The following is a 19,917-nucleotide window of genomic DNA, read 5'->3' as shown; positions in this document are numbered from 1 at the left end:
ACCTAACCTAACCTAACCTAACCTAACCTAACCTAACCTAACCTAACCTAACCTAACCTAACCTAACCTAACCTAACCTAACCTAACCTAACCTAACCTAACCTAACCTAACCTAACCTAACCTAACCTAACCTAACCTAACCTAACCTAACCTAACCTAACCTAACCTAACCTAACCTAACCTAACCTAACCTAACCTAACCTAACCTAACCTAACCCAACCCAACCTAACCTAACGTAACCCAGCACATGCTAACCTAACCCCTAGTTACTTCTAACGTGTTGCGATGTACCCAAAAATATCCGTGCCCTGCGTAGCATATGGTAGACGTACCGAAACGTGACATGATGATCACGCGTGCTCAAGCGTGACTTAGTGTGACAATGTTATACTTACGGTCACGTCGTGAAATGGGATCATCATAAGTGCCGATTTGTGACGAAGATTTTCAAAGCGTGAGCAAACGAGACTAAGCGTGACAAAGCGTGATGAAGCGGGACTAGGCGTGATTTACTGTAAAGGCGTGATGAGATGTGGCCAGAAATGTCATAAAATGACAAATTTAAACAAAGCGTGACCTTGCGTGACTAAGCGTGACAAAGCGTGACTAGGCGTGATTTTCTGTAAAGGCCTGATCAGATATGACCAGAAAAGAAGAAGGATGACAAATTTAAAAAAACGTGATCATGCGTGACTAAACGTGACAAAGCGTGATGATGCGTGACTAGGCGTGATTTACTGTAAAGGCGTGATGAGACGTGGCCAGAAATGTCGGAAAATGACGAATTCAAACAAAGCGTGACCTTGCGTGACTAAGCGTGACTAGGCGTGATATTCTGTAAAGGCGTGATCAGATGAGACCAGAAAAGTAGAAGGATGACGAATTTAAACGAAGCGTGACAATGCGTGACAAAGCGTGACAAGTCGTGACGTACCGCAAGAGCGTGACAAATTGTGGCCATAAGTGTCGATTTGTCAAAAAAATTACAAAATATTACCGAACGTACCCAATACACTAACCTAACCTAACCTAACCTGACCTGACCTGACCTGACCTGACCTGACCTGACCTGACCTGACCTGACCTGACCAGACCTGACCTGACCTGACCTGACCTGACCTGACCTGACCTGACCTGACCTGACCAGACCTGACCTGACCTGACCTGACCTGACCTGACCTGACCTGACCTGACCTGACCTGACCTGACCTCTTCTAACCTAACCTAACCTAACCTAACCTAACCTAACCTAACCTAACCTAACCTAACCTAACCTAACCTAACCTAACCTAACCTAACCTAACCTAACCTAACCTAACCTAACCTAACCTAACCTAACCTAACCTAACCTAACCTATCCTAACCTAACCTAACCTAACCTAACCTAACCTAACCTAACCTAACCGAACCTAACCTAACCTAACCTAACCTAACCTAACCTAACCTAACCTAACCTAACCTAACCTAACCTAACCTAACCTAACCTAACCTAACCTAACCTAACCTAACCTAACCTAACCTAACCTAACCTAACCTAACCTAACCTAACCTAACCTAACCTAACCTAACCTAACCTAACCTAACCCAACCTAACCTAACGTAACCCAGCACATGCTAACCTAACCCCTAGTTACTTCTAACGTGTTGCGATGTACCCAAAAATATCCGTGCACTGCGTAGCATATGGTAGACGTACCGAAACGTGACATGATGATCACGCGTGCTGAAGCGTGACTAAATGTGACAATGTTATACTTACGGTCACGTCGTGACAAGGGATCATCATAAGTGCCGATTTGTGACGAAGATTTTCAAAGCGTGAGCAAACGTGACTAAGCGTGATGAAGCGTGACTAGGCGTGATTTACTGTAAAGGCGTGATGAGATGTGGCCAGAAATGTCGTAAAATGACGAATTTAAACAAAGCGTGACCTTGCGTGACTAAGCGTGACAAAGCGTGACTAGGCGTGATTTTATGTAAAGGCGTGATCAGATATGACCAGAAAAGAAGAAGGATGACAAATTTAAAAAAAGCGTGATCATCCGTGACTAAGCGTGACAAAGCGTGATGATGCGTGACTAGGCGTGATTTACTGTAAAGGCGTGATGAGACGTGGCCAGAAATGTCGGAAAATGACGAATTTAAACAAAGCGTGACCTTACGTGACAAAGCGTGACTAGGCGTGATTTTCTGTAAAGGCGTGATCAGATGAGACCAGAAAAGTAGAAGGATGACGAATTTAAACGAAGCGTGACAATGCGTGACAAAGCGTGACAAGTCGTGACGTACCGTAAGAGCGTGACAAATTGTGGCCATAAGTGTCGATTTGTCAAAAAAATTACAAAATATTACCGAACGTACCCAATACACTAACCTAACCTAACCTAACCTAACCTAACCTAACCTAACCTAACCTAACCTAACCTAACCTAACCTAACCTAACCTAACCTAACCTAACCTAACCTAACCTAACCTAACCTAACCTAACCTAACCTAACCTAACCTAACCTAACCTAACCTAACCTAACCTAAACTAACCTAACCTAACCTAACCTAACCTAACCTAACCTAACCTAACCTAACCTAACCTAACCTAACCTAACCTAACCTAACCTAACCTAACCTAACCTAACCTAACCTAACCTAACCTAACCTAACCTAACCTAACCTAACCTAACCTAACCTAACCTAACCTAACCTAACCTAACCTAACCTAACCTAACCTAACCCAACCCAACCTAACCTAACGTAACCCAGCACATGCTAACCTAACCCCTAGTTACTTCTAACGTGTTGCGATGTACCCAAAAATATCCGTGCCCTGCGTAGCATATGGTAGACGTACCGAAACGTGACATGATGATCACGCGTGCTCAAGCGTGACTTAGTGTGACAATGTTATACTTACGGTCACGTCGTGAAATGGGATCATCATAAGTGCCGATTTGTGACGAAGATTTTCAAAGCGTGAGCAAACGTGACTAAGCGTGACAAAGCGTGATGAAGCGGGACTAGGCGTGATTTACTGTAAAGGCGTGATGAGATGTGGCCAGAAATGTCATAAAATGACAAATTTAAACAAAGCGTGACCTTGCGTGACAAAGCGTGACTAGGCGTGATTTTCTGTAAAGGCCTGATCAGATATGACCAGAAAAGAAGAAGGATGACAAATTTAAAAAAACGTGATCATGCGTGACTAAACGTGACAAAGCGTGATGATGCGTGACTAGGCGTGATTTACTGTAAAGGCGTGATGAGACGTGGCCAGAAATGTCGGAAAATGACGAATTCAAACAAAGCGTGACCTTGCGTGACTAAGCGTGACAAAGCGTGACTAGGCGTGATATTCTGTAAAGGCGTGATCAGATGAGACCAGAAAAGTAGAAGGATGACGAATTTAAACGAAGCGTGACAATGCGTGACAAAGCGTGACAAGTCGTGACGTACCGTAAGAGCGTGACAAATTGTGGCCATAAGTGTCGATTTGTCAAAAAAATTACAAAATATTACCGAACGTACCCAATACACTAACCTAACCTAACCTAACCTAACCTAACCTAACCTAACCTAACCTAACCTAACCTAACCTAACCTAACCTAACCTAACCTAACCTAACCTAACCTAACCTAACCTAACCTAACCTAACCTAACCTAACCTAACCTAACCTAACCTAACCTAACCTAACCTAACCTAACCTAACCTAACCTAACCTAACCTAACCTAACCTAACCTAACCTAACCTAACCTAACCTAACCTAACCTAACCTAACCTAACCTAACCTAACCTAACCTAACCTAACCTAACCTAACCCAACCCAACCTAACCTAACGTAACCCAGCACATGCTAACCTAACCCCTAGTTACTTCTAACGTGTTGCGATGTACCCAAAAATATCCGTGCCCTGCGTAGCATATGGTAGACGTACCGAAACGTGACATGATGATCACGCGTGCTCAAGCGTGACTTAGTGTGACAATGTTATACTTACGGTCACGTCGTGAAATGGGATCATCATAAGTGCCGATTTGTGACGAAGATTTTCAAAGCGTGAGCAAACGTGACTAAGCGTGACAAAGCGTGATGAAGCGGGACTAGGCGTGATTTACTGTAAAGGCGTGATGAGATGTGGCCAGAAATGTCATAAAATGACAAATTTAAACAAAGCGTGACCTTGCGTGACTAAGCGTGACAAAGCGTGACTAGGCGTGATTTTCTGTAAAGGCCTGATCAGATATGACCAGAAAAGAAGAAGGATGACAAATTTAAAAAAACGTGATCATGCGTGACTAAACGTGACAAAGCGTGATGATGCGTGACTAGGCGTGATTTACTGTAAAGGCGTGATGAGACGTGGCCAGAAATGTCGGAAAATGACGAATTCAAACAAAGCGTGACCTTGCGTGACTAAGCGTGACAAAGCGTGACTAGGCGTGATATTCTGTAAAGGCGTGATCAGATGAGACCAGAAAAGTAGAAGGATGACGAATTTAAACGAAGCGTGACAATGCGTGACAAAGCGTGACAAGTCGTGACGTACCGTAAGAGCGTGACAAATTGTGGCCATAAGTGTCGATTTGTCAAAAAAATTACAAAATATTACCGAACGTACCCAATACACTAACCTAACCTAACCTAACCTGACCTGACCTGATCTGACCTGACCTGACCTGACCTGACCTGACCTGACCTGACCTGACCAGACCTGACCTGACCTGACCTGACCTGACCTGACCTGACCTGACCTGACCTGACCAGACCTGACCTGACCTGACCTGACCTGACCTGACCTGACCTGACCTGACCTGACCTGACCTGACCTGACCTGACCTGACCTGACCTCTTCTAACCTAACCTAACCTAACCTAACCTAACCTAACCTAACCTAACCTAACCTAACCTAACTTAACCTAACCTAACCTAACCTAACCTAACCTAACCTAACCTAACCTAACCTAACCTAACCTAACCTAAACTAACCTAACCTAACCTAACCTAACCTAACCTAACCTATCCTAACCTAACCTAACCTAACCTAACCTAACCTAACCGAACCTAACCGAACCTAACCTAACCTAACCTAACCTAACCTAACCTAACCTAACCTAACCTAACCTAACCTAACCTAACCTAACCTAACCTAACCTAACCTAACCTAACCTAACCTAACCTAACCTAACCTAACCTAACCTAACCTAACCTAACCTAACCTAACCTAACCTAACCTAACCTAACCTAACCTAACCTAACCTAACCTAACCTAACCTAACCTAACCTAACCTAACCTAACCTAACCTAACCTAACCTAACCTAACCTAACCCAACCCAACCCAACCTAACCTAACGTAACCCAGCACATGCTAACCTAACCCCTAGTTACTTCTAACGTGTTGCGATGTACCCAAAAATATCCGTGCCCTGCGTAGCATATGGTAGACGTACCGAAACGTGACATGATGATCACGCGTGCTCAAGCGTGACTTAGTGTGACAATGTTATACTTACGGTCACGTCGTGAAATGGGATCATCATAAGTGCCGATTTGTGACGAAGATTTTCAAAGCGTGAGCAAACGTGACTAAGCGTGACAAAGCGTGATGAAGCGGGACTAGGCGTGATTTACTGTAAAGGCGTGATGAGATGTGGCCAGAAATGTCATAAAATGACAAATTTAAACAAAGCGTGACCTTGCGTGACTAAGCGTGACAAAGCGTGACTAGGCGTGATTTTCTGTAAAGGCCTGATCAGATATGACCAGAAAAGAAGAAGGATGACAAATTTAAAAAAACGTGATCATGCGTGACTAAACGTGACAAAGCGTGATGATGCGTGACTAGGCGTGATTTACTGTAAAGGCGTGATGAGACGTGGCCAGAAATGTCGGAAAATGACGAATTCAAACAAAGCGTGACCTTGCGTGACTAAGCGTGACAAAGCGTGACTAGGCGTGATATTCTGTAAAGGCGTGATCAGATGAGACCAGAAAAGTAGAAGGATGACGAATTTAAACGAAGCGTGACAATGCGTGACAAAGCGTGACAAGTCGTGACGTACCGTAAGAGCGTGACAAATTGTGGCCATAAGTGTCGATTTGTCAAAAAAATTACAAAATATTACCGAACGTACCCAATACACTAACCTAACCTAACCTAACCTAACCTGACCTGACCTGACCTGACCTGACCTGACCTGACCTGACCTGACCTGACCTGACCTGACCTCTTCTAACCTAACCTAACCTAACCTAACCTAACCTAACCTAACCTAACCTAACCTAACCTAACCTAACCTAACCTAACCTAACCTAACCTAACCTAACCTAACCTAACCTAACCTAACCTAACCTAACCTAACCTAACCTAACCTAACCTAACCTAACCTAACCTAACCTAACCTATCCTAACCTAACCTAACCTAACCTAACCTAACCTAACCGAACCTAACCGAACCTAACCTAACCTAACCTAACCTAACCTAACCTAACCTAACCTAACCTAACCTAACCTAACCTAACCTAACCTAACCTAACCTAACCTAACCTAACCTAACCTAACCTAACCTAACCTAACCTAACCTAACCTAACCTAACCTAACCTAACCTAACCTAACCTAACCTAACCTAACCTAACCTAACCTAACCTAACCTAACCTAACCTAACCTAACCTAACCTAACCTAACCTAACCTAACCTAACCTAACCTAACCTAACCTAACCTAACCTAACCTAACCCAACCCAACCTAACCTAACGTAACCCAGCACATGCTAACCTAACCCCTAGTTACTTCTAACGTGTTGCGATGTACCCAAAAATATCCGTGCACTGCGTAGCATATGGTAGACGTACCGAAACGTGACATGATGATCACGCGTGCTCAAGCGTGACTAAGTGTGACAATGTTATACTTACGGTCACGTCGTGACAAGGGATCATCATAAGTGCCGATTTGTGACGAAGATTTTCAAAGCGTGAGCAAACGTGACTCAGCGTGACAAAGCGTGATGAAGCGTGACTAGGCGTGATTTACTGTAAAGGCGTGATGAGATGTGGCCAGAAATGTCGTAAAATGACGAATTTAAACAAAGCGTGACCTTGCGTGACTAAGCGTGACAAAGCGTGACTAGGCGTGATTTTATGTAAAGGCGTGATCAGATATGACCAGAAAAGAAGAAGGATGACGAATTTAAACAAAGCGTGACCTTGCGTGACAAAGCGTGACTAGGCGTGATTTTCTGTAAAGGCGTGATCAGATGAGACCAGAAAAGTAGAAGGATGACGAATTTAAACGAAGCGTGACAATGCGTGACAAAGCGTGACAAGTCGTGACGTACCGTAAGAGCGTGACAAATTGTGGCCATAAGTGTCGATTTGTCAAAAAAATTACAAAATATTACCGAACGTACCCAATACACTAACCTAACCTAACCTAACCAAACCTAACCTAACCTAACCTAACCTAACCTAACCTAACCTAACCTAACCTAACCTAACCTAACCTAACCTAACCTAACTTAACCTAACCTAACCTAACCTAACCTAACCCAACCTAACCTAACCTAACCTAACCTAACCTAACCTAACCTAACCTAACCTAACCTAACCTAACCTAACCTAACCTAACCTAACCCAACCCAACCCAACCTAACGTAATCCAGCACATGCTAACCTAACCCCTAGTTACTTCTAACGTGTTGCGATGTACCCAAAAATATCCGTGCCCTGCGTAGCATATGGTAGACGTACCGAAACGTGACATGATGATCACGCGTGCTCAAGCGTGACTAAGTGTGACAATGTTATACTTACGGTCACGTCGTGACAAGGGATCATCATAAGTGCCGATTTGTGACGAAGATTTTCAAAGCGTGAGCAAACGTGACCCAGCGTGACAAAGCGTGATGAAGCGTGACTAGGCGTGATTTACTGTAAAGGCGTGATGAGATGTGGCCAGAAATGTCGTAAAATGACGAATTTAAACAAAGCGTGACCTTGCTTGACTAAGCGTGACAAAGCGTGACTTGGCGTGATTCTATGTAAAGGCGTGATCAGATATGACCAGAAAACAAGAAGGATGACAAATTTAAAAAAAGCGTGATCATGCGTGACTAAGCGTGACAAATCGTGATGATGCGTGACTAGGCGTGATTTACTGTAAAGGCGTGTTGAGACGTGGCCAGAAATGTCGGAAAATGACTAATTTAAACAAAGCGTGACCTTGCGTGACAAAGCGTGACTAGGCGTGATTTTCTGTAAAGGCGTGATCAGATGAGACCAGAAAAGTAGAAGGATGACGAATTTAAACGAAGCGTGACAATGCGTGACAAAGCGTGACAAGTCGTGACGTACCGTAAGAGCGTGACAAATTGTGGCCATAAGTGTCGATTTGTCAAAAAAATTACAAAATATTACCGAACGTACCCAATACACTAACCTAACCTAACCTAACCTAACCTAACCTAACCTAAGCTAACCTAACCTAACCTAACCTAACCTAACCTAACCTAACCTAACCTAACCTAACCTAACCTAACCTAACCTAACCTAACCTAACCTAACCTAACCTAACCTAACCTAACCTAACCTAACCTAACCTAACCTAACCTAACCTAACCTAACCTAACCTAACCTAACCCAACCTAACCTAACGTAACCCAGCACATGCTAACCTAACCCCTAGTTACTTCTAACGTGTTGCGATGTACCCAAAAATATCCGTGCCCTGCGTAGCATATGGTAGACGTACCGAAACGTGACATGATGATCACGCGTGCTCAAGCGTGACTTAGTGTGACAATGTTATACTTACGGTCACGTCGTTAAATGGGATCATCATAAGTGCCGATTTGTGACGAAGATTTTCAAAGCGTGAGCAAACGTGACTAAGCGTGACAAAGCGTGATGAAGCGGGACTAGGCGTGATTTACTGTAAAGGCATGATGAGATGTGGCCAGAAATGTCATAAAATGACAAATTTAAACAAAGCGTGACCTTGCGTGACTAAGCGTGACAAAGCGTGACTAGGCGTGATTTTCTGTAAATTCCTGATCAGATATGACCAGAAAAGAAGAAGGATGACAAATTTAAAAAAACGTGATCATGCGTGACTAAACGTGACAAAGCGTGATGATGCGTGACTAGGCGTGATTTACTGTAAAGGCGTGATGAGACGTGGCCAGAAATGTCGGAAAATGACGAATTCAAACAAAGCGTGACCTTGCGTGACTAAGCGTGACAAAGCGTGACTAGGCGTGATATTCTGTAAAGGCGTGATCAGATGAGACCAGAAAAGTAGAAGGATGACGAATTTAAACGAAGCGTGACAATGCGTGACAAAGCGTGACAAGTCGTGACGTACCGTAAGAGCGTGACAAATTGTGGCCATAAGTGTCGATTTGTCAAAAAAATTACAAAATATTACCGAACGTACCCAATACACTAACCTAACCTAACCTAACCTGACCTGACCTGACCTGACCTGACCTGACCTGACCTGACCTGACCTGACCTGACCTGACCTGACCAGACCTGACCTGACCTGACCTGACCTGACCTGACCTGACCTGACCTGAACTGACCTGACCTGACCAGACCTGACCTAACCTAACCTAACCTAACCTAACCTAACCTAACCTAACCTAACCTAACCTAACCTAACCTAACCTAACCTAACCTAACCTAACCTAACCTAACCTAACCTAACCTAACCTAACCTAACCTAACCTAACCTAACCTAACCTAACCTAACCTAACCTAACCTAACCTAACCTAACCTAACCTAACCTAACCTAACCTAACCTAACCTAACCTAACCTAACCTAACCTAACCTAACCTAACCTAACCTAACCTAACCTAACCTAACCCAACCCAACCTAACCTAACGTAACCCAGCACATGCTAACCTAACCCCTAGTTACTTCTAACGTGTTGCGATGTACCCAAAAATATACGTGCCCTGCGTAGCATATGGTAGACGTACCGAAACGTGACATGATGATCACGCGTGCTCAAGCGTGACTTAGTGTGACAATGTTATACTTACGGTCACGTCGTGACAAGGGATCATCATAAGTGCCGATTTGTGACGAAGATTTTCAAAGCGTGAGCAAACGTGACTAAGCGTGATGAAGCGTGACTAGGCGTGATTTACTGTAAAGGCGTGATGAGATGTGGCCAGAAATGTCGTAAAATGACGAATTTAAACAAAGCGTGACCTTGCGTGACTAAGCGTGACAAAGCGTGACTAGGCGTGATTTTCTGTAAAGGCGTGATCAGATATGACCAGAAAAGAAGAAGGATGACAAATTTAAAAAAAGCGTGATCATGCGTGACTAAACGTGACAAAGCGTGATGATGCGTGACTAGGCGTGATTTACTGTAAAGGCGTGATGAGACGTGGCCAGAAATGTCGGAAAATGACGAATTTGAACAAAGCGTGACCTTGCGTGACTAAGCGTGACAAAGCGTGACTAGGCGTGATTTTCTGTAAAGGCGTGTTCAGATGAGACCAGAAAAGTAGAAGGATGACGAATTTAAACGAAGCGTGACAATGCGTGACAAAGCGTGACAAGTCGTGACGTACCGTAAGAGCGTGACAAATTGTGGCCATAAGTGTCGATTTGTCCAAAAAAATTACAAAATATTACCGAACGTACCCAATACACTAACCTAACCTAACCTAACCTAACCTAACCTAACCTAACCTAACCTAACCCAACCTAACCTAACGTAACCCAGCACATGCTAACCTAACCACTAGTTACTTCTAACGTGTTGCGATGTCCCCAAAAATATCCGTGCCCTGCGTAGCATATGGTAGACGGTCAAGAATGTTTCTCCTGTTCATTTGTCGCCATTCTGAACATAACTTCGCACTTGTGGGATATTCAAATCGGAACTCTTAGGGATTTCCTTTCCGTCCGTACACAGGAAATGGATTACCTTTAGTCGTTTTTGTAAAATAATTGTCTGTGTACTTCTTTATGAATGATTAACAGAGTAAGCTATAAGTAACACTCCTCATAATGCTTCATCAAATGTTGAGACCTCAGCCTCAAACACTCAATGCTGTCCCACAGAGCAGCCGGCATTAATCTGTAACGATATAACCGGAAAACGTTTCCATTAGTACCTTCTTACTCTACGTGACCGTGAATTCGTTACGGCACAGAGTAACACCCTAAAATATTTCTGCAAGGAAACACCTCTCTCTATAAATCGTAAACTCTGAGCGAAACCTCTTCGTTATATACAACCCCTGTACGTATCTTTTTAACTGGTGTGATTCCAAAAAAAATCACGACTTAAGAAAGATAATACGAGTATTTTCGCTTGAATAGCAGTCGGCATGCATTCATGATGATTATACGGAGAGACAGAGTGAGAGAGAGGAAAATCCTCCTGCGCCTAGTAGACGAAATAACTTTATAAAAAGCAAGGTTTCTACAGAGCTGCCATTTGCTGTCTGTCTTCACCGTCTTCGATGATTCCTCATGGATAGTAACCTCTTCAGCTACATTAGCTTACGTATTGGACATGAAGTGATGTCCTGTATTTATAATAATAGTAACTGAAATGAACTTTTGAATTGCATCGCCTTCCCAAGGTACATACATGTCTGTTCCTGAAAACAAATAAATCAGCGTAGGTTATACTGTGTTGGACCAATAATCACAGAAACATTTAGTCACGCTGATACTGTCCGCAAAGGCGAAACAAAGAAGATATGAAAATTGTACTCTTGGAGAACACTGACATTCTACAGGTTTATAGTTAAATAACCCTATATTCAACACAATACAGGTTATTGACTCAAGCTCCTGACACCCTCTACCTATATATACGACCCGCATCTATGCACAAAACCAGTTCACGAACAGACATTCAACCTGATCAGACGAGGATACACTGTACATCACGACTCTTGGTATGTTATTGTGTTCTTACTTTTACAAATTCTATACTACAATCTAAACGACAATATCCAAACTCATTTACATATAAATAAATAATTCATATGTTAATTAATTGTTTCACAGAATAATGAAAAACAAAACATAAGATGCAAATAATAAGAAGATCAACGGAACACCCAATATAATAATCTACAAAACAAATATAATAAATGAAAGCTTGCATTGAAGATATAGAGTAGTTTTAAAGATAAAAAACCTGAAGTTGATGCTATGCATTGAAACATGTAGTAGTATAAAGCGCAATACTGTAACATCGTAATAACGATGAATAGCGCAAAATATCAATATCAATTTTAAATTTTAACATCAACAATTTAAAGTTTATGTATAGACTTGAATTATATTATATATTTAAATTCTACAGGTGTTTGAGATTCTCACGGAGGTGAGTACGAAGATGGCCGACTTCCGGGCCGTAGCGCCGTGTAGTCTGAGTCCGGTAGAATTTTACCGGAGTTTCAGAGGTCTTTGGTTCCTCTGTTATCGCTCTAATGACTTTTACATATTGCCATAAACAAATCATTTTCTTCAGGTGACAGCTATAGTGTATAAGAATGTCTGCATTCCGTGTTGTCATATTAAAATTGTACGTAGCGAATAGTAATTAATTAATTAATTAATTTGCCGTATGCATACTTAAGGAAGGAAGGAAAGTCTTCATGAAGGAGAAACTTACGTGTGTGAGCAATTCTTTTACGAACATTTCAAGACATTTCATAAAAAAATGAGGAGCTTCGAATGTGTTTAAGGATAAAGTAAGATGGGATTTATTACTCTGCATAGAATAGAAATACATCCAGTTATGCATACACAAGCTCCACGCTTCTTCGAAACCCAGATCTAAAGGAAGTAATCTGGGAAGGGGCCAGCGCACTTCAATAAATGAAAAAGTCAGAATCCATTTCTCCGAGGTTTGTTTATTAATATCTGGCCTCCTTCCCCCCCCCCCCCCCCCCCCGCGACTCAAGCTCTCGGCTCTTCAGTCTGTAAATATGACTTCAGAGATTATGTTAGGTTAGGTACTTGTCAGAAGAAATTCGTGAGGAATCGTAGATTTTGTTATACTTCGCGTTAGACATATTCGCCTCGGAAAGAGAACAAGCAGTTAAATCACATTTGTTACGCTACAAGTCACCCACAAGTCCGTAACAGCGTAGCAATTCTCACGCGGTATGTGATACGAAGACCAAAACGTCTGAGAATAACTGTGAATGACAAAATATATAATGGAACGGATGGACGTCACTTCTTTTTGTGAAGGTAGCAGGCATTCACCAGAATGTTCATTGTCATACAAACAAAACCCCTCGGCTTCATCTCCATCTTCAGTCAACTGAATCTAATTCACACCCTTCCATGTAATTTAAAATACACTTTAATATTATCCTTTCGTACACGCCTACATCTTCCAAACAGTCCTTCCTTCTTCGGTTTTCATGGAAAGAAATTGTTGTAGTCTGGTTGAAGTTTAACGACGTTTCAGAGGTCGTTGTTGCTTCCATAATCACAACCCAGAAGCCATGCATAGAAAACAGAGATGAAATTGTAGTTTTGTACATTTTAATTTTTATATTTAGATACAAGATGGGAAAAAAAATGTTTCCCGAATTTAGTATTCTTTTAATTTATTTGAAAATGCAGTTATGGTTAGGTTAGGGTATTCTCAAAATATTTGAAGTTTTCAACATTTTTTAGAAGATTTGCTATTTACCTCTAAATAATAATTGTGTCCTGTAGCCTGGCGACGAAACATGAACACAGAGTGGTACATAATTTTGTCTTTATTTTCTTCTGGACCAACATCGTTATGGGCATCTAATGGAAGTCGTGTGCGTTTTACATGTAGGATTATAGTTTTGACTTTTTACGATTTTCGAGAGCAGACGGTAATAGCACAGTCTCATCTTAATTTCTTCGCTGAAGCAAATCTGGCATGTCACTGAAGTTGCCAAGAGTATCGAAAAGTGTGACTTTTCGCGTGTGCACTTTGAATTTGCTTTCTAGTTACTAGTCATGGGCTTCTAGCCTTTGTGTTTGGCCTGCTTTCCCCTTAATTATAGACCACCCAGTTCTATGTTGTTCCAGTTAATTAACTTCACTATTAATTTTCCTACTTACACATAAATTACAAGTTGAAGAAATTCTTAACACATTTACCTGGAATTAATTTTTAAATAAGTTTTAATTTTGTTCTGGAATAATCTTCTGTCTACCACACAGAGGAATTCTATATGGAGCTGGTGGTAGCGATATCAAAGCAAATGAATGATGGAGACAGGGAAAGGAATCGATTATAGCTTATTTCAAAGTCGATAGTTACATCAAAGGACTGGCATGAAACCGGAAGCCATCAGTCATGTCTTCCAGAATTTAGGGCTCGGAGCGGTGTCCCTCCTCCAACATTTTGGCCACCAAGTGTTCTAAAAAGATTATTATACACTTCAAAAATATAAAATAAAGATAATACAAGGTTAATATTTAGTGAGCCATGTACATAACATGTTCCTGTTGTACATATAAATTCCCTCGTCTAGTCGAAAAATCCGTACATGTGAGGCAGAGAAGTGTAAAGCATGACATAAATTTACTTACCCTCTGAAAGACTCCAACGTAATGTTGTTGGAAATTTGTGGGTGTGTATTTTATTACGAAGACGTGGACATAAATTTTCAAACTTAAAATCAACAATATTTAGAACACATTTTCATTGGGAATCATCAAGGAATGACCTTCAGCATTTACACACATTAAAATATATTTCCACGGCCTCTCTACAAATTAAATGTTATATTTATACCGGTTTGTTAATATGAGCGTTTTATTTATATGTAAACAATTTATTAAAACGCTCCGAATGATATTTAATATACGTTGCAATCAAAATTCCTCCACCATTAGTTCTCGAAACACTTGTGATATGTTCACAACGTCAGCGGCTTTTAAATAGAACACAAATCAGAACCGTAATTATGAAAAAGGTCTGATCTGATTTGATGTTAGTTCACCCATAATTTTAACTCTTCCATTTTAAGTCACTCGTAATTTGTTAAAAGCAACTCAAATAAAGTAATACAAACATTTTCCGTGCGCATTGTGTTCATATTCAGTTATATCGATGTACATTTATTGTATGTAATCAAAACAGCTTGTTATTACGAAGTTAATTACACCACACACCCACAGCCTACCATAAAATATCATTACCTGTTGTTTCGTTCAGTATTCATCATACCGAAAAGTTGTTTGAATTTCCATATAATAAAACTTGTAGCACGTGTTTGGAAAATAAATGGAAAGTTACTGTATTCCAAAGGTCTCAAGGGTAAGGACAACTTGAAAACAAGTGCGTTGATGAGAGGCTACTGAATATTCGAGAAACAGGAAATGAAACAGTGACCTGGATTAAACTAACTCAGGACATTATCTAATACTGATCCTTTGTGAGTACCTAAGTACTGATATAAAACTTAGGTTTCTTTAAATTTAGAGAATTCCTTAACCATCTGAGTAAATTTATTCAATTAATGAGGACATGGTTCCATACAATTATGTTATTAAATTAGTAAAAGATTGAAGGTTTCCGTCTTCTGGGTTGTTGCGCTGTGTAGTCTGGTCGATGTTAACCAACGTTTCAGAGGTCATACTGCCTCCGTCATCAGGGCGTCATCGCCCTGATGACGGAGGCAGTATGACCTCTGAAACGTTGGTTAACATTGACCAGACCACACAGCGCAACAACCCAGAAGACAGACATCTTCATACTCTGATTACGGAGGCACTATGACCTCTGAAACGTTGGTTAACATCGACCAGACTACACAGCGCAACAACCCAGAAGACAGAAATCTTCATACTCTGATGACGGAGGAAGTATGACCTCTGAAACGTTGGTAAACATCTACCAGACTACACAGCGCAACAACCCAGAAGACAGAAATCTTCATACTCTGATTACGGAGGCAGTATGACCTCTGAAACGTTGGTTAACATCGACCAGACTACACAGCGTAACAACCCAGAAGACAGAAATCTTCATACTCTGATTACGGAGGCAGTATGACCTCTGAAACGTTGGTAAACATCTACCAGACTACACAGCGCAACAACCCAGAAGACAGAAATCTTCATACTCTGATTACGGAGGCAGTATGACCTCTGAAACGTTGGTTAACATCGACCAGACTACACAGGGCAATAACCCAGAAGACAGAAATCTTCATACTCTGATGACGGAGGCAGTATGACCTCTGAAACTTTGGTAAACATCGACCAGACTACACAGCGCAACAACCCAGAAGACAGAAATCTTCATACTCTGATGACGGAGGCAGTATGACCTCTGAAACGTTGGTTAACATCGACCAGACTACACAGCGCAACAACCCAGAAGACAGAAATCTTCATACTCTGATGACGGAGGCAGTATGACCTCTGAAACGTTGGTTAACATCGACCAGACTACACAGGGCAATAACCCAGAAGACAGAAATCTTCATACTCTGATGACGGAGGCAGTATGACCTCTGAAACGTTGGTTAACATCGACCAGACTACACAGGGCAATAACCCAGAAGACAGAAATCTTCATACTCTGATGACGGAGGCAGTATGACCTCTGAAACGTTGGTTAACATCGACCAGACTACACAGGGCAATAACCCAGAAGACAGAAATCTTCATACTCTGATGACGGAGGCAGTATGACCTCTGAAACGTTGGTTAACATCGACCAGACTACACAGCGCAACAACCCAGAAGACAGAAATCTTCATACTCTGATGACGGAGGCAGTATGACCTCTGAAACGTTGGTTAACATCGACCAGACTACACAGCGCAACAACCCAGATGACAGAAATCTTCATACTCTGATGACGGAGGCAGTATGACCTCTGAAACTTTGGTAAACATCGACCAGACTACACAGCGCAACAACCCAGAAGACAGAAATCTTCATACTCTGATGACGGAGGCATTATGACCTCTGAAACGTTGGTTAACATCGACCAGACTACACAGCGCAACAACCCAGAAGACAGAAATCTTCATACTCTGATGACGGAGGCATTATGACCTCTGAAACGTTGGTTAACATCGACCAGACTACACAGGGCAATAACCCAGAAGACAGAAATCTTCATACTCTGATGACGGAGGCAGTATGACCTCTGAAACGTTGGTTAACATCGACCAGACTACACAGGGCAATAACCCAGAAGACAGAAATCTTCATACTCTGATGACGGAGGCAGTATGACCTCTGAAACGTTGGTTAACATCGACCAGACTACACAGGGCAATAACCCAGAAGACAGAAATCTTCATACTCTGATGACGGAGGCAGTATGACCTCTGAAACTTTGGTAAACATCGACCAGACTACACAGCGCAACAACCCAGAAGACAGAAATCTTCATACTCTGATGACGGAGGCAGTATGACCTCTGAAACGTTGGTTAACATCGACCAGACTACACAGCGCAACAACCCAGAAGACAGAAATCTTCATACTCTGATGACGGAGGCAGTATGACCTCTGAAACGTTGGTTAACATCGACCAGACTACACAGCGCAACAACCCAGAAGACGGAAACCTTCATACTCACCGCTGTGAGAACCTCAAGTCTTACATAGTAAAAGATTAATTTTATGATAATTCTGTCTATGTCACATGCTGTTAATCTTTACCATTACAAAACGTATTGCCCATGTTGTGACGATGCCATACACTGTTATTCCAAATGACTACTCAAATTGACGTTTATTGGCCTAGAGTCCTCTGACTGTCGACTTGTTTGATCGGAACATTCTGACCACTTTCTGGACTGCACTTCGTCACTGGAACGTCAACATTACTTCACCGGCTGGTACTTGGCTGTTTGAAGGCCCCTGAAGCCATAGCGGAAAGTTCATAGACTTGGAAAGCAGAAAATATTACCTCTGTCTTACCAAGAGGTTATACAGGGGATGATAATGTGGCAAGCTTATGGGATGGGATTCAGCGGAGTTCGTACTATTACTTCGAAGGAGATATTCTGTATTCAAATAACGTCTTTCCCCCCCCCCCCCCCCATTCACCGTAATTCAAGTTTCCTCTCCCTTATCTAAATCTCAGAACTGAAGCTGCTCTGAACTAAAAGGAACAATGAAATAACGCATAAATTCATTCACCCAAAGCCATTTTTCCTTTATCATTGTTTTATTACGACTACGTTAGACACTGTCCGTTGTCTGAAGCATATTTGATGCACGTGAAATTATGGGAGTTGGCTTAACGCCACTTTCTAAATGACAGTAAAACTTAATCGGACACATATTCTCCTTATCTTTGTCATTAGTGTCAGTAATGAGATACATTCCTATTGTGCCGAAAGTGTTGTTACTTCCATGATAAAATGCCTTTGAGACATTTTATAAAACATTAATCGAGTTACAGGCTGATTACAAGAGGAAAAGAATTTTCATATTTTTATATGTTTACGAGATATGTTCTTTCTGAATAAATCTGATACGCTAATCAGATAAGTGGTAGTAAAACAGTTTTAGCATGCACAGCTTTTGTGTTATCTGCTTACTTTTTATATTTGTGTTGCAGACATGTGAACGATCATACCACTTATTAGGCTTGTTGAAGTGCTGGCTGTGTTTAAGCATAACAGACATTTATTAATAAACACAACATGATTTGCTTGTCCTTGTGATTTCGCGACTGAAATTCAGTGCATAAGCTCGTCATTCGGGGAAGCGACCATTTTCCGAAAACCGAAGTTGTCTTGTGAAAAACACTATTTGCTCGCATTATGGTTAACAAATTTTATAGAAACGGAAAGAAAATATTTACAAAAGTAGAAAATACGGTGTTTTACGTAGGAACTCAATGCATATAAAGTTACTTTTATCTCTTAATAAATGCTTTTAACTCACCTTTGCAAAGGCAACAACAGTCACACATCGTGGTTGTTAACAACCTTGCTTGATCGCGTTTTCCCGTTATAAGTACGTCCTGGTTGAAACTTTCGCCATCATTATCAGTCAACAGGATAAAATAGTCCAGTCATGAATATAAAAAACCTGGTTTAGGGACTCCAGGTGTCACAACTACGCAACACTAATAAAACCAGTTTCACCGTCTGTATGTACGACTGAAACAACTCGAAAACAGCTGACGGAATTTCATGACTTTTGATATCGAGACGTTTCACGAGAAAGAGTTACTTCAGTCTGAACAGACGAACAAAATCTTTTGCTCATGACACACCAAATGTACTACTGCCCATTTCGTTACATGGGACAATAAAACGTTGCCCTTTCTAGGTCCCTGATTTTATTAAACTTACACCCCCTCACAACAATATCTTGACACTGTTTTCTTTTCGTTGAAATTACTTTTCTCAGCGAGAGAGTGACGATGGATGATACATTTTCTGCTAGCGAGCTTTGTCGAATAAAATCTCATGATTTTCAAACCGTCGATCGTGCCATATATGCGAGTATGAATACGTTGCCTCCAACTAAGGCCCTTCTCAACTTCCTGCAGATCAGTTACATTGGAAATATATTTTAGTATCAGTAGGCAGAAGTTTTCGTATGTGCATTTTCTCTTCAAGTTGGTTATTATACACAAATACAATAGCAGGAGTAAGACCAATGGCATGAACATGCATAACAGCAGGGCTGTGTTTATTGGCATAAATAACTTGAAAAATCAATGTCTTTGTCTCTTCTCGATATTGTATAATCTGAAATTGTAACTTTTTTTTATAAATTTCAATTAGTGCTAGCATACAAGACCATTTCTTCCACCAAATGTGAGACGGAATGGTCTAATTGTTTTCACTATAATGAGGAGTATGATGACTCAATTTGTTTGACGTTATAAACGTTTATAACTTTCCATCTTTTCGCTGACGTTAAATCAGTTGGAAAATGCTTTAGTTCAT

This window comes from Zootermopsis nevadensis, unplaced genomic scaffold (assembly GCF_977971745.1).
Source record: "Zootermopsis nevadensis isolate Lab colony 2312 unplaced genomic scaffold, Znev_1.0 Znev_ptg000019l, whole genome shotgun sequence".
Taxonomy (NCBI): domain Eukaryota; kingdom Metazoa; phylum Arthropoda; class Insecta; order Blattodea; family Termopsidae; genus Zootermopsis; species Zootermopsis nevadensis.
The sequence above is the reverse complement of the archived record's forward strand: the minus strand, read 5'-3'. Positions refer to the sequence as shown.